Genomic DNA, 15,889 nt, shown 5'->3' with positions numbered 1-15,889 from the left:
CTAGGGAAATGTTTACTCAGAATTTCTCTTCCACACTTGCCCCTGCCAACATCTCAGTAAATGAGCTAGTAGATCATTTTAATTCAAAAATTAAAAATGTTATAGATGCCATTGCTCCAACTAGGTTAAAGGAAGTGTCTGGCAAGAAAATATCTCCATGGAGAAAGGCCATGACCGTGAAAACAGAAAAAAGAGAATGTCGAAAAGCTGAACGCAGGTGGCGAAAAACAAATCTCCAGGTTCACTTTGAAATCTATAAAGAGAGACTTGGCCTCTATAATTTGGAATTGAAAAACGCACGACAATCGTTCTTCTCTGACATCATTACCAAAAACAAAAACAACGCACGTGCCTTGTTTGCTACCGTCGACAGACTAACTAACCCCCCAGTGTCAGTAGCCTCTGAATTTCTATCCACCAGGGCGTGCAATGATTTTGCCTCCTTTTTCACTGACAAAATTCAGAAAATCAGACAAGCAGTCAGTGCCTCTGCATCAGGAACAGCAAATGTGTTGTCCCTATCTCCACTTAACATCAATTCAGACATCATGACACAATTCCATCAGATTAATGATAAAAACCTAGAGGACATTATTCAACTTCTGAAATCCTCCTCCTGCTGCCTTGATATTATTCCAACAGGATTTTTCAAAGATGTTTTGCCTTGCATGGCCTCAGATCTACTTCATATAGTAAACAAATCTCTTCACTCAGGTATTTTTCCACAGGCCCTGAAAACTGCAGTCATTAAACCGCTCTTAAAAAAGAATAATCTAGATGCTTCAGTAATGAACAATTACAGGCCCATATCAAACCTCCCATTTCTAGGTAAAATCATTGAAAAAGTTGTTTTTCAACAGTTGAGTAATTTCTTGCATTTAAATGACTGTTTTGATGTGTTCCAGTCAGGCTTTCGTCCAAACCACAGCACTGAGACTGCTCTTGTAAAGGTCTTTAATGACATCCACTTAAACACAGACAGTGGCAGAACTTCAGTGTTAGTATTATTAGATCTCAGTGCTGCGTTTGACACTGTTGACCACAGCATATTACTAGACCGACTGGAGAACTGGGTGGGACTTTCGGAAACAGTTCTGAATTGGTTTGAATCCTACTTAAAGGACAGAAACAACTTTGTTTCTATAGGTAAATACACATCTGAGTTGACAAATATGACATGTGGGGTTCCTCAAGGCTCCATCTTGGGGCCTCTTCTCTTTAACATCTACATGCTACCACTGGCTCAGATAATGAAGAACAACAAAATAAGTTACCATAGCTATGCAGATGACACACACATTTACGTAACAATTTCACCAGGAGACTATGCTCCAATTCAAACACTGAGTAAGTGCATTGAACAAATCAATGACTGGATGTGTCAGAACTTTCTCCAATTAAACAAAGATAAAACTGAGGTAATGGTTTTTGGAGCCAAGGCAGAACGTATAAAAGTTAGCGCTGAGCTTCAGTGTGCAATGTTCAAAACAACAGATAAAGCCAGAAATCTAGGTGTAGTCATGGACTCTGACCTGAGTTTCAACAGTCACATTAAAACTGTTACTAAATCAGCCTACTATCACCTAAAGAATATATCTAGGATTAAAAGACTAATGTCACAGCAGAATTTGGAAAAACTTGTCCATGCTTTTATCTTCAGTAGACTGGACTACTGCAATGGTGTCTTCACAGGTCTCACTAAAAAATCTATTAGGAAGCTGCAGCTAATTCAGAACGCTGCTGCTCGAGTCCTCACTAACACTAAGAAAGTGGATCACATCACTCCTGTTCTGAAGTCTTTACACTGGCTTCCTGTGTGTCACAGAATAGATTTCAAAATACTGCTGCTGGTTTATAAAGCACTGAATGGTTTAGGCCCAAAATACATTTCTGACCTCCTGCTAAATTATGAACCATCCAGATCTCTCAGGTCTTCAGGGACTGGTCAGCTTTCTGTCCCCAGAGTCAGAACTAAACATGGTAAAGCAGCGTTCAGTTATTATGCTCCAAATATCTGGAACAAACTCCCAGAAACCTGCAGGTCCGCTGCAACTCTGACTACTTTTAAATCCAGGCTGAAGACTTTTCTTTTTGTCGCTGCTTTTAATTGAACTATTCATATCTTAGACTGCACTGTAACTTTTATCCATGTACTTTTTTCTTTTAATGTTTAATTGACAGCACTGTAACTTGTATCCATGTATTTTTTCTTTTAATGTTTATTTTATTAGCTTTTCTTTTTAATGACTGCCATTTTCTTAATCTCTTTCATTTTTTGTAAAGCACTTTGAATTGCCTTGTGTTGAAAAGTGCTATATAAATAAACTTGCCTTGCCTTGCCTTGCCTTACTTTAAAAATAATAACAATACAAATACAAGTTTTTGTGTTGTCTTTTGCTGACTAGTTCTCAGAAGGCAACAGACTTGACCGTTGGGATGGGCAGCATGTCCTCAACAACATACCTGGACATCAATCTGTTTAGTTGACTCTGGGTGACATGTGGCGATTTAAAAAAATGTTTTGGCTGTTTAGATGGTGTTGCTCCATCTGGGTCACTGCCGGTGTTGAGACGGTGGGGTCTTTGGCGACTAGTTTTATATCCCCATGTACATTAGTTAGCTGCTTCAGGAGATTGGCATTGCTGTTTTTTGATGTGGACAATGCTTTCTGTCCTGCACACAGTTTACATTTTACCGTAAGATTTTTTGCGTCCTTTATCCCCACAAATTGAAAATAGTGGTTATATCTCCAAGTTGCAAATGCACTGCTGCTCTCGCTGATACTTGCATCTGCCATTGTGTGTGCGTGTGTGTGCTGGTGGTTAGCGTTGCGGTGTGTGTGTGTTAGCATTAGCAAGTGTTTGTGTGTGTATTTTCCCCATAAGGCAAGACCCGCCCAACTCTGTCTCTGATTGGCTTACCCTGAAATGTTACTCCGCGTTAACCAATCATCCCTACTCTCTGGTTACTTTCACTTTTCCATGGTGCTGTGAGAGGACATCGCTGTATTCGCCTGTAAGTTACATCCGCAGGGAGATTCGGTTCAGTTCCATCACATAATGTAACGCAGTAACGCACCCATTTAAATCACAGTAACTATAACGGCGTTACTTAATGGGAATAGGTAACTAGTAAAGCTATTAGTTACCGCAAAAAATAGTTGCGTTACAGTAACGCGTTAGTCCCAACACTGGTCCTGAGGAGATGTAACGATTATTAAACAAGAAATAGTCTCAAGGGGTCGAAGAAATGAACATTTGTGATTATTAGCGAATCGGTTGCAGGTGGGTGAAAACAGGCTTATGGAGTAACGTATTACATGTAACGACATTAGGATACAAAATAGACAAATGTATTCCCTTACCAACACACTTGGTCTTTTTAAACAATTCCGCCATTTAAATCTTTTGTCACAAACTTTGCAGATCTATTTTTTTTCTCCTGTGTGGATTCTCATGTTTGACTTTAAATATCCACTCTGTGAAAAAGCTTTCTTACAGACTGAGCAGGTGAATGGTTTCTCTCCTGTGTGGATTCTCATGTGTCTCTTTAAATCTCCACTCTGTGGAAAAGCTTTCTTACAGACTGAGCAGGTGAATGGTTTCTCTCCTGTGTGGATTCTCATGTGTCTCTTTAAATGTCCACTCCATGAAAAAGCGTTCTCACAGACTGAGCAGCTGAATGGTTTCTTTCTTTCGTTGTGGATCACTGACAGATTCATCTCTATTTTTCTTTTTTGCGCCTGATGCAGGTTCTCTGGTCTCTTTCCAATCAGCACTGTCTTCAGTGTCAGGTTCGGAAGAGTCTTCTGTGTCAGGTTCAGAAGATTATTCAGTGTCAGTTTCAGAAGAGTCTCCAGTGTCAGGTCCAGAAGAGTCTTCAGTGTGGTCCTCAGTCTTTGGTTGCAAACTGCTCTCTGGATCTGAGTTCCTGGCTGGTTCTGGTCCTCGACAGTCATCTCCATCAGCTTCTGTTTCCATGTGTTCAGTTTGTCTTTGATGAGGCTGAGAGGACTGAGGTTTCTCCTCATCATCTTCACTCTTCACAGGGTCAGGAGTGAAAGTGGACTTGGTGATATCAGCCTCCTCCAGCTCCTGAAGCTGCTCTCCCTCCTGTTCCTGCTTAATGTGGGGGGGGGGGGCTCAGGGTCCTCCTGGTCCAGACTGGTGCTCCACTCCTGCTGGTCAGGGAGAAGCTCTTCTTGAACCACCACCAGCTGCTGGACGTCTGCAGGAAACAGGAAACACAGTCAGAACAAACTGTTAAGTGTTAGCATTTAAAATCTCATCACCATTACAATGGGAGACATTTTGCAGCCCTAATGAATGCCTTTGTTTTTATATGTTCACATTATCTTTCTTAGTCCCACCTATTGTGTATTTCTGTTGGCTCAAGTCACCTCATGTAGCCCAGCCCCTTTCCACTTCCAGTTCAAAATGTAAAGGGTTTTTTCTTCTGGCGTAGCACTAGCCGCAATGTAAACAAGGAATTGTATTTGGGATCATTCACAGATACACTACGCCTACAGTATAGAATGAAAATACTGTTACAAATTAAAATCCTGCATTCAAACCTTATTTAAGTAAAAGTATGCAAGTATTAACAGAACATTTGACGGCACCTTCTTATGTAACAGTAATGATGGTGTAGTAAAATGTTCCCTGTTAGTGTTTAACTTATGTTGTTTCTTGATTATTTTGTTTGTTGCATTTTACTGCTGTTCATGTTCAAAGTTGCGCTTGTATAAATGATTATAGATGAGGGAACCTGCTAAATGTTCAAATATGTGTGTTTTTTATATACAGTAAGTCAAAAGTTTGGACACCTTCTCATTCAATGTTTTTTGTTTATTTTAATTTGTTTATACTTTGCAGATTAACACTGAAGACATCAAAACTATGAAAGAACACATATGGAATTATCTAGTTCATAAAAAAGTGTTAAAAAAATCAAGAATATGATTTTTTTTTTAGATTCTTCAAAGTAGCCCCTTTTGCCTTGATGACAGCTTTGCTCACTCTGGGCTTCTCTCAGTCAGCTTCATGAGGTCGTCACCTGGAATGGTTTTCTATTAACAGGTGTACCTTGTCAAGAGTCAATGTGTGGAATGACTTGCCTTCTGAATGTGTTTGAGACCATCAGTTGTGTTGTGCAGAGGTAGAGTTAGTGCACAGTGGAAAGCCCTATTTGACTGCTGTTGTAATCCATATTATAGCAAGAACGACTCAACTCAGTAAAGAGAAGCGACCGTCCATCATCACTTTAAGAAATGAAGGCCAGTCGATCCGGAACATTTCAAGAACTTTGAATGTATCCTCAAGTGCAGTCGCAAAAACCATGGAACGCTATGATGAGACTGGCTCTCATGAGAACCCCCCGGGAAAGGAAGAGCAAGAGTTACCTCTGCTCAGAGGATAAACACATCAGAGTTACCAGCCTCAGAAACCGCAAATTAAAGCTCCTCAGATTAGAGCCCACATAAATGATCACAGAGCTCAAGTAGCAGACAATCTCAACATCCACTGTTCAGAGGAGACTGCGTGAATCAGGCCTTCAAGGTCCAATTTCTGCAAAGAACCACTACTGAGGATGAATAACAAGAAGAAGATAATTGTTTGGGCCAATAAACACAAGGATTGGACATTAGACAGTGGAAATCTGTACTTTGGTCTGATGGGTCCAAATGAGAGATTTTTGGTTCCAACCTCCGTGTCTTTGTGAGACGCAGAGAAGGTGAGCGGATGGTTTCTGCATGAGTGGTTCCCACCGTGAAGCATGGAGGAGGGGGTGAGATGGTGGGGGGGGGGCTTTACTGGTGTCACTGTCGGTGATTTATTCAGAGTTCAAGGCACCCTTAACCAGCATGGCTACCACAGCATTCTGCAGTAGCCAGCAAAATATAAATCATATTCTGGATTTGTTAACACTTTTTTGTTAACTAGATAATTCCAGTTAAAGGTGGGGTAGGTAAGTTTGAGAAACCGGCTCGAGATACACTTGTTGTTATATTCCATGGAATGCTCTTAACATCCCGATAGCAATGAATATCTTAAGTCCTTTGACAAAAAAATCCATAAAAACATGTAATCTGTGGAAGCCGTAGTACTGTAAAAAGCACGACCAATCATCTGAGCCAGCTAAAGTAACTGGATGGCCTACCTGCCTGTCAGCCTTCCATCTGTGCACAAACTTATCTCGTGCCCTCATTGGTCATGTGCGCGTTTGTGTGTGTTGGAGGAGGGGCTCTGTAAGGAAGTGGCAGATTTTTCCGGTTGTGTATTTTCAAATTCTAGCGCACTCGAGCTGGTTTCTCCAAAATGACCTACCCCACCTTTAATGTGTTCTTTTATAGTTTTGATGTCTTCAGTATAAATCTAGAAAGTAGAACCAATTTAAATAAAAAATTCGAAAGAGAAGATGTGTCCAAAGTTTTGACTGTGACTAATACTAGTGTATATCTCTCTCAAAAATATATATATTCTGTATATATATATACAGTGGGGCAAAAAAGTATTTAGTCATTCACCAATTGTGCAAGTTCTCCCACTTAAAAAGATGAGTGAGGCCTGTAATTTTCATCCTAGGTATACCTCAACTATGAGAGACAAAATGAGAAGAAAAAAAATCCAGAAAATCACATTGTCTGATTTTTAAAGAATTTATTTGCAAATTATGGTGGACAATAAGTATTTGGTCAATAACAAAAGTTCATCTCAATACTTTGTTATATACCCTTTGTTGGCAATGACAGAGGTCAAACGTTTTCTGTAAGTCTTCACAAGGTGTTCACACACTGTTGCTGGTATTTTGGCCCATTCCTCCATGCAGATCTCCTCTAGAGCAGTGATGTTTTGGGGCTGTCGCTGGGCAACACAGACTTTCAACTCCCTTGTTGTGAGTTTTCATAGTATGTTTAATACTTAAAAACGAAAGTTAGTTATAATCAAATATAATCAATTATATTCTTGTATAACCCACAATGAAAATGCTTCATATTTTAGGTTTTCTATAGTTAATAACAGTGTGATAATATGATAAGGACTATTAAACTGTCAGAAGGCGATGTGGTGATCAGATGACCCACAAATACCGGTTGTTTTGAATGTACTTTTAAGAAAAAACCTATGTGGGAACTATCAGCAGATATCAAGCCCCAAAAATATCTTCAAAACTAATATGAGAAAGTTTTTGCGAAGCTAAAGCTCAAATACTTTACCAAAATCAACTAAACTATTTACTTTTGACCCCTGTTTGGGAATGGGATTTTCCGTTACACAACGGAAAACTCAATTCAAGCCTTAAAGAACGCTTTAAGGACAAGTCAATGAGAGTTAAATGTGGTGCTATTTTGCTCATGAAGGAGAATGCACTTTTGGAAAAAAGGTTTCCTCTTTTCTCTGCTCCCGAGGTGCTGCAGAAACACGCAGCACACGGGGTCAAAGACAGGCGTGACCTCTGGAGGGGAAGAAAATTTGAGCAGACCACGAAAGACCATTAAAAGTTTTATGGCCTCAGCACAGAGGAAGATCTGGAGATTTTAAGGAACTCTACCAGGCTACCCACCCCCACCCCAGCACAAGGGAAATAGTGTTCCTCTCACCAATGAATAAATCAACTCTTAACCAAGTCGGATCTAAAATAGACATAGCTCCAGTTGTTAAGAAAAGAGGGAGATTCAAAAAATTATCTTAACACCAGAACAATAATATCAAATATCATAAACCAAAATAGTATGTTGAGACCCATTCTCAGAAACTAACAATGTGGAGATAAGGAACCAGGGTGATAGAAAATCTGTGTTATTCATGTCTATGACTTGATCAGGAACAGAGGAAAAATTATCACCTGAAGAGAAGCATCTTGCACTTGCATTAAAAATGTATCCAGCCCTGAGGGAAATGTCTCAAGGTACCAAAATGTGCATATACACTCTTTATTTTCCAATATCTGAAGCTACTAAACAAACTGTTCAGGGAGCAAAAACAAAGATGAGTAGATGAAGAAAATAGAAGATGATAATGTCTGATCCAGATGTGGGGTGCAGAGGACCTCAGGAAGTAAGCCACAAAGGGAAACATTGAAACCCTTACAGAAAACCGCTACTCCACAGATAACACTGTTGACAGAGGGGAGTTTGCGAAAAGGTGACCAAGCAGCCACTTGGGCCTTTATAATGAAAACTAATTCAGGTGAAGTACTTTGCAAGCAAAAGGGTGCAATACCAGGTACAGCCGGCTGAGGAAAAGGCCATGTGTTGAGGGACTTCCTTTTGCTAAAAAAGGAAAAATAGCATACATCCGTATTATTACTGATAGTGATTATTATTAAAAAGCGGGTAAAGAAGAGCTTAATAATTGGGAACAAAGGCAGTTCAAAAATGTGAAAGGTGAAACGCTGACACCTGCCCATCTATTGAGGGTCTTATTGCAGAGTTAAAGGCAGGCATGTAGAATGGAATCATGTCCGTAGCCATACAGATAAGATATAATTTAACTATCAGGGTAATAGAGTAGTTTTACCTTGCTTAAAGCACGGGACGAGTTAACCACCGGACTGCCATATTCCCTAGAATATGGAAAAAGGGTGGAAGCATTCACGTACCACCTGAAGAAGCTCCTTAGGTTGTGCGTGAATTACACAGCAGTTTAGGCCATGTGGGCCTATTTCAGATGAGGAAATATTGTCTCCACAATAAAATCCTCTTACCAAAACTGCGATTGCACCTACAACACACATGGTCAACATGTCTTCAATGTGTAGAGGTGGATGGGTTTAAGAAAGTTCATCCTGAGCATCTTAAAATAATAGAGGAAGGACCACTAACCATTTTTAGTGCTGACATAAGCAGTTCCTTTTCTGACCCGCACTCCCAGTGGGAATAAGTATTTCCTTGTGACCTTTGAAAAATGGAGGGAGTCATAAACATGTTTATCCTCTGACCAGAGCAACTGGAACACAGTGTCTGCTAAAATGGCGGAACATATAAGTATTTTTCCTAAAAACTGAGAAAATAGGAATGGATAATGTCACTCACTTTAAAAATGAGAAAGTTTTTGTCACCCTTGCAGGATAAAGGAATCACACCTATCTGGTCTTTACCATAGAAGTATCAGGCATTAGAGCAGCCAAAGAGTGGAGTATAAAAAACTGTAAAACAAATTGGGACATTCCAATCAATTTGACAAGGCTGAATATATTCCTATAAGTATGGAAAAGCTACCTAGGGCAAAGGTCAGGTCATATCTAACTATCACACCTTTTCCGTTTAAATTCAGAAATCGTGTATGGGTGACCAGAAAGGGGCAAAGTCCAGAGAAGGGTTAGCTTAAAACTAAATCAGAAGGTTTGGATACAGTGAAGTCAATTTTCTGGGAAAGTAGTTTCACTCCAGAAGAGAGGACCGGTTCACCCGAGCCAACTGAGTTTAGAATCCAGATAGGAATATGACTGTGGCCTACCCATCCACTATTGATGCTATCAGTCTCACATCACATGACATGTTTTGCACACACACGTGGCAGTTAATGTCCTTTCTTCCACAGGAGAGGATGGCTTTTTGTGGGATCTTCTCGCAATAAGTTAGAATTTGTCTTGGTAAATTCTGTACCAAGGGATATTTTATAGAGCAAAAGAGGGAATTTAAATCTGAGTAACAAGCAATAGCTCCAATGCAAAGGATTTAGCAGTAGAACTGTTAGAATCTATAGTGAATTATGCAGAAAAATGGCAAGACGAAACTCTGTCTATTAAGCATATGGATCATTAGAGCTTGGATGGAGAATACCTCAGTATCAAAGAGGAAATGGAAAATAACCTTTATATTATTTTCTCATTGTTTTTTAACTTTACACTATTAGTTTTCTTTTCAGTTATTTTTAATTGATATACGCTTACACCCTAAAAAGAGTATTCATTTAAATTTGATTTTTTGAGCACATCTCTCCTTCTTTTTTGCTGGTTCTCACACAGCATGAAGGTGTAGGGCTGTCAGGTCGTTAAACTGATAAGAGTAAATTATGGCCCAGTGCTTTCTGCCATTAGAGGCCAACTGAGTAAGAGGAGAAACAATCACCTTGCTGTGTATAGAAATTACAGAGCAATATGGAATACACGACTCTCTTGAGAAAACCCTTGGGGAAGTTTTTATTTTAACTGAAACAACTTTTTATGGATCAGAGAAATGATTTAAACTTGATTTTAGCTATATTTTTGAGATTAATACCTCAGCAATCTACCAAGAGGATTTGAACCTGCCTAGCGGGGAAACTTCAGTCACAGTGCCTCAAGTGAAGCTAAGTAGACTCCTGGACCCAGGAAACCTGTGCAGAAGGACCGGAAGGGGCAAGCGGTGAAAAGGAGGAGACTCGTAAGAGAAAAAAGTGATCTGATTCAGAGGTCTCCCCGGGTGCCCAAGCCAAAAAGATGTCCTTGCTGTCAATAGACATTCCAGAGGAACATGGAGTACCAGACCCCTTGGAAGGATTCCTGGGGGAAATTGTTTCAATTGAAACAATTATTAATGGATCAGCGGCTGAGTCACCTATGACCCCGCCAGAGAAGGAGGATGATTCTTCCAGCTCTGTGGGACAGGCTGCATCTCTACCCGCTGAGCCACTCAGATCGCAGTGGATTTCCCAGGAAAGGATGACGACTACCTGATAACTGCATGGTCAGATATCAGACGCCAGGTAGCAGCAACCCTACCTACCCCCTGCCACTGGTCCACTTCACCATCTCCAACCCGGCGACTTCGTGCTGGTCAAGGACTTCCGGAGAAAGAGCTGGAAATCCAACCATTGGCAAGGTCCCTACCAGGTGCTCCTCATCACCCAGACAGCGGTCAAGGTCACCGAGAGAGCCACGTGGGTCCACGCCAGCCACTGCAAGGTCGTAGTCACAGGCCAGGAGAGACGGTAGAAACAGACGACAACAAGTGATGTGTCCTAGTCACCAACGAAAGACGACAACAAGTACCACCAGCACCACACTGGCACCACATACACCTAATCTCACACTGCACACATAGGATGTCATGAGCGAGTGCCAGCTAAGCTGTTTCATTTGCCTCTGGTTCCTCGTTTGTGCTATCATTGTGTGGGGACTCATTGACCTTGTCACAAAGTCATGAGCGATTATTGACGAGGTCTAAAAAATCCATAACAACTGTCGACCGAGTTATCTGGTTTTTCGTTTGGAGATGTCGTCCAGCGAAAAACTGCAACCCCTCCATGGTCAGGGTCAAGGATATACATCAGATAGCAACATGGATTTAGGAGTCTACAACAGATGGGCCCCTCGCCCAAGGACATTCCTGTACGGTACTATGTTTTCGGTGTTTTTTCACACCAGGTTCATCAAAGGGTCGTCCTGATTACACATACTGAAGAACTTTTCATGATATTGATGCGTGGAGTTTTACGGATGTAATATGTATGTCTTTTTACGATTTTATCTGTTGCCAGTTTGATAAACTTTGCGTTTGAAAAGAGGGTGTTGAGATCTTCATATGAAGTGAATACTTAAAACGAAAGTTAATTGAGATCATGGTATGAAGTGAATACTTAAAAAACGAAAGTTAATTATAAATCATACATGATCAATCATATTCTTGTATAAACCCATAATGAGAATGCTTCTTGACGGTTTTTGAATATGTATCTATGCTTACAATTTTTTCTGTTGCTATTTGAGAACTTTGCGTTTTGAAAAGAGGGTGTTGTGAGTTTTCATAGTATGTTTAATACTTAAAAACGAAAGTTAGTTATAATCAAATATAATCAATTATATTCTTGTATAACCCACAATGAAAATGCTTCATATTTTAGGTTTTCTATAGTTACAGTATAAACAAAACCAAGTGGGTTGTTTAGGTTGAGTTTTCTTCCTCTCCTCTGGCAGCAGTCCAGAGAGAGGGGGGGGGGGGGGCTTCACACTAAGGGGAGAAACATTAAGAGGCCAAAGAGAGTTCATGTCCTTTTTACCTCATATGAAAGGGTGTCTTATCCCATAACAGCTGTGGAACATGTTGGGACATGTTCAGCCTTGTACATTATGCGCATGCGCGGTTTTCAACTGAATTGGGTGTAAGAGGAGGAGTTTGTTTTTTGGGTTTAGGATCCAGTTTTTTTAGCATAAAGAGACTGGTTTTTTGAGAGAGCGCGAGAGAGGGGGGGTGACCCCTGGTAGACTCTCTCCGGGTAGGCTGTGTGCTTCAGAGCTGGGTTAATAGCTCTCGGTAAGGTCCTCCCAGACGGGGTAAATATCTCTCGAATGTATTGGTTGTTGGCTGAGTGGAATGATTTGATGAGAGAAAAAGTGTATGGAATGTTATAAATACTGCCATCTGTGAGGAAAATCTCCCCTCCAAAATTGCAGACAGGAATGGGTTTTTAAATGTTATATCCGCCGTCTGTGTCGGAAACAGTGTATGAATGTTATAAATACTGCCATCTGTGAGGAAAATCTCCCCTCCGAAATTGCAGACAGGAATGGGTTTTTAAATGTTATATCCGCCGTCTGTGTCGGAAAAAGTGTATGAAACTGAAGTGAATAAATGGGTGAATGAAAAGTTGAATGCGCTTTTTATTGTCACCGGTCTTTTTACGAGGAAATACCTCTAAATTCTATCGGGAGAATTTTAAAATGTCACAACTGAAATGGGCAGTTGAAATTAAAACATTTTGGTAATAAATGTAAGACTGTGAATTAAAGTTTCATTTGAACATGATCACAGCACGGGTTTTTTTGTTAGTATGATTATAATGTTGTGAGAGAGAAGGAAAAAACCCTGTATTAGTTTGGACTTATTTTTCTTCAAATAAACTGAATCCCACCTGTTGGATTGGGATCCTTTAAAAGACACCTGTGCTCTCCTCTCCTGCGTCAAAGGTAAGATTGCACCCTGCCACACACACTTAGGTAGGAGCACACTCCATTTACTGATATCAAAATCCTTCGGGATCGCTTAAACAGATTAAAAGAGAGTTGTCTGAATTGAAACAGCAGTTAATTGAACCTGGTTCTTAGGGGGGATTAGGAAGAGGTGAGATCTTGCTGACGTTGGTGGATCTGAGCCACGCAGCAAACTTACATAGACTCAATAATCTTCGGAAAGGTCAATTAGGAGGTCAGAGTAATTTACCGGAATAAATTATCAGGACCTCTCATACTCTAAACACCCTCCAAAGATTTTCTATGGGGTTGAGATCTGGAGACTGGCTAGGCCACTCCAGGACCTTGAAATGCTTCTTACGAAGCCACTCCTTCGTTGCCCGAGCGGTGTGTTTGGGATCATTGTCATGCTGAAAGACCCAGCCACGTTTCATCTTCAATGCCCTTGCTGATGGAAGGAGGTTGTCACTCAAAATATCACGAAACATGGCCCCATTCATTATTTCCTTTACACGGATCAGTCGTCCTGGTCCCTTTGCAGAAAAACAGCCCCAAAGCATGATGTTTCCACCCCCATGTTTCACAGTAGGTGTTCTTTGGATGCAGCTCAGCATTCTTTCTCCTCCAAACACGTCTAGTTGAGTTTTTACCAAAAAGTTCTATTTTGGTTTCATCTGACCATATGACATTCTCCCAATCCTCTTCTGGATCATCTAAATGCTCTCTAGCAAACTTCAGACGGGCCTGGACATGTACTGGCTTAAGCAGGGGGACACGTCTGGCACTGCAGGATTTGAGTCCCTGGCGGCGTAGTGTGTTACTGATGATAGCCTTTGTTACTTTGGTCCCAGCTCTCTGCAGGTCATTGACTAGGTCCCCCCGTGTGGTTCTGGGATGTTTGCTCACCGTTCTTGTGATCATTTTGACCCCACGGGATGAGATCTTGCGTGGAGACCCAGATCGAGGGAGATTATCAGTGGTCTTGTATGTCTTCCATTTTCTAATAATTGCTCCCACAGTTGATTTCTTCACACCAAGCTGCTTACCTATTGCAGATTCAGTCTTCCCAGCCTGGTGCAGATCTACAATTTTGTTTCTGGTGTCCTTTGACAGCTCTTTGGTCTTGGCCATAGTGGAGTTTGGAGTGTGACTGTTTGAGGTTGTGGACAGGTGTCTTTTATACTGATAACGAGTTCAAACAGGTGCCATTAATACAGTTAACAAGTGGAGGACATAGGAGGCTCTTAAAGAAGAAGTTACAGGTCTGTGAGAGCCAGAAATCTTGTTTGTTTGTAGGTGACCAAATACTTATTTTACCGAGGAATTTACCAATTAATTCATTAAAAATCCTACAATGTGATTTCCTGGATTATTTCCCCCCATTCTGTCTCTCATGGTTGAAGTGTACCTAGGATGAAAATGACAGGCCTGTCTCATCTATTTAAGTGGGAGAACTTGCACAATTGGTGGCTGACTAAATACTTTTTTGCCCCAATGAATACATGTTGGCAATAATCGATTGATGAGATTTTACATTCATTTATATTAATGTTTTAATTACTTAATGACCTTTGTACTAGTTCCCCTATTCTTTATCAAGTAACATTTTAGATTAGATGTAGATTTAATTTATTATTGAACATATTTATTAGGGATGCTCCGATCGCCAATTTTGGGGCCGATCGCCAATCGCCGGAATCAGCATCGGCCGATACCGATCGCCGATCAGATCGAGTGGGCGGGGCCTATGGGGATCTTCCATTTAAAGTGATGTTTAAAACTCTGTTAATGGGGCTCATTCACTGGAGCTTCCACAAACAACAACCAACATAATTATTACATTCAAATGAAGTACATTATGTGCAACTCGATTTTGACAAGAAAGCTACTGAAGACTTCTAGAATTGTGTGAGTAACATTGTGTTTTTAGACTTCTCTGTTTCAGTGTGTGTACTTTGTATCAATGCTCTGTAGTTGATCTGACTGGAATTGTGATTTCAAAACTCAAAACCGCTACAGTATTTGTCAGGCAGAAACTTGGGACAAGTCATTTGACTGAAACCTTAAAAGTGAACTAACTGACTGCTAGGGTTAACTTTGATTTAAACATTTGTAGAATACTAAGAGCTTTATTGAGTAGGTGTAACTGTATTAAGGGTTAAACTCATAACTTTATAACTTAGGGTTTAATGTAATTGACTTAAAAGACAATAACACATCAGGAGGAAGCCAGTCTCGATTGAGACCCATCAGCTGTGATCTGAGGGCACTCCCCCAACATAAACTGTATTTAAATCTCATCCTAACCACTGACCTGCCAGTGTGCAACTCGATTTTGACAAGAAAGCTACTGGAGACTTCTAGAATTGTGTGAGTAACATTGTGTTTTTAGACTTCTCTATTTCAGTGTGTGTACTCTGTATCAATGCTCTGTAGTTGATCTGACTGGAATTGTGATTTCAAAACTCAAAATCGCTACAGTATCTGTCAGGCAGAAACTTGGGACAAGTCATTTGACTGAAACCTTAAAAGTGAACTAACTGACTGCTAGGGTTAACTTTGATTTAAACATTTGTGGAATACTAAGAGCTTTATTGAGTAGGTGTAACTGTATTAAGGGTTAAACTCATAACTTTATAACTTAGGGTTTAATGTAATTGACTTAAAAGACAATAACACATCAGGAGGAAGCCAGTCTCGATTTCCTTTTGAGGGCCACCAGCTGCAGAGTTAACTAATTAAAGGGACGTTGCCCCACAGCTGTGAGAACTCAGCAATCAGGTGTCCATTTTAGGTAGCACTTTCCTGGAGCGTCAGCTTCAGCGTCAGACAGGCTAAGACTGGCAAAGACATTAGAGTCCTGCAGGAGTAAGACTGACAAAGACATTAGAGTCCTGTGGGAGTAAGACTGGCAAAGACATTAGAGTCCTGCGGGAGTCACGAGGGAGGCAAAGAGGAGGCAAATCCTACTTTGATTGAGCTAAGTATCGCTGGTGTT

Source organism: Gymnodraco acuticeps, unplaced genomic scaffold (assembly GCF_902827175.1).
Source record: "Gymnodraco acuticeps unplaced genomic scaffold, fGymAcu1.1, whole genome shotgun sequence".
In the NCBI taxonomy this organism is placed as follows: Eukaryota; Metazoa; Chordata; class Actinopteri; order Perciformes; family Bathydraconidae; genus Gymnodraco; species Gymnodraco acuticeps.
Note: the sequence above shows the minus strand (reverse complement) of the source record.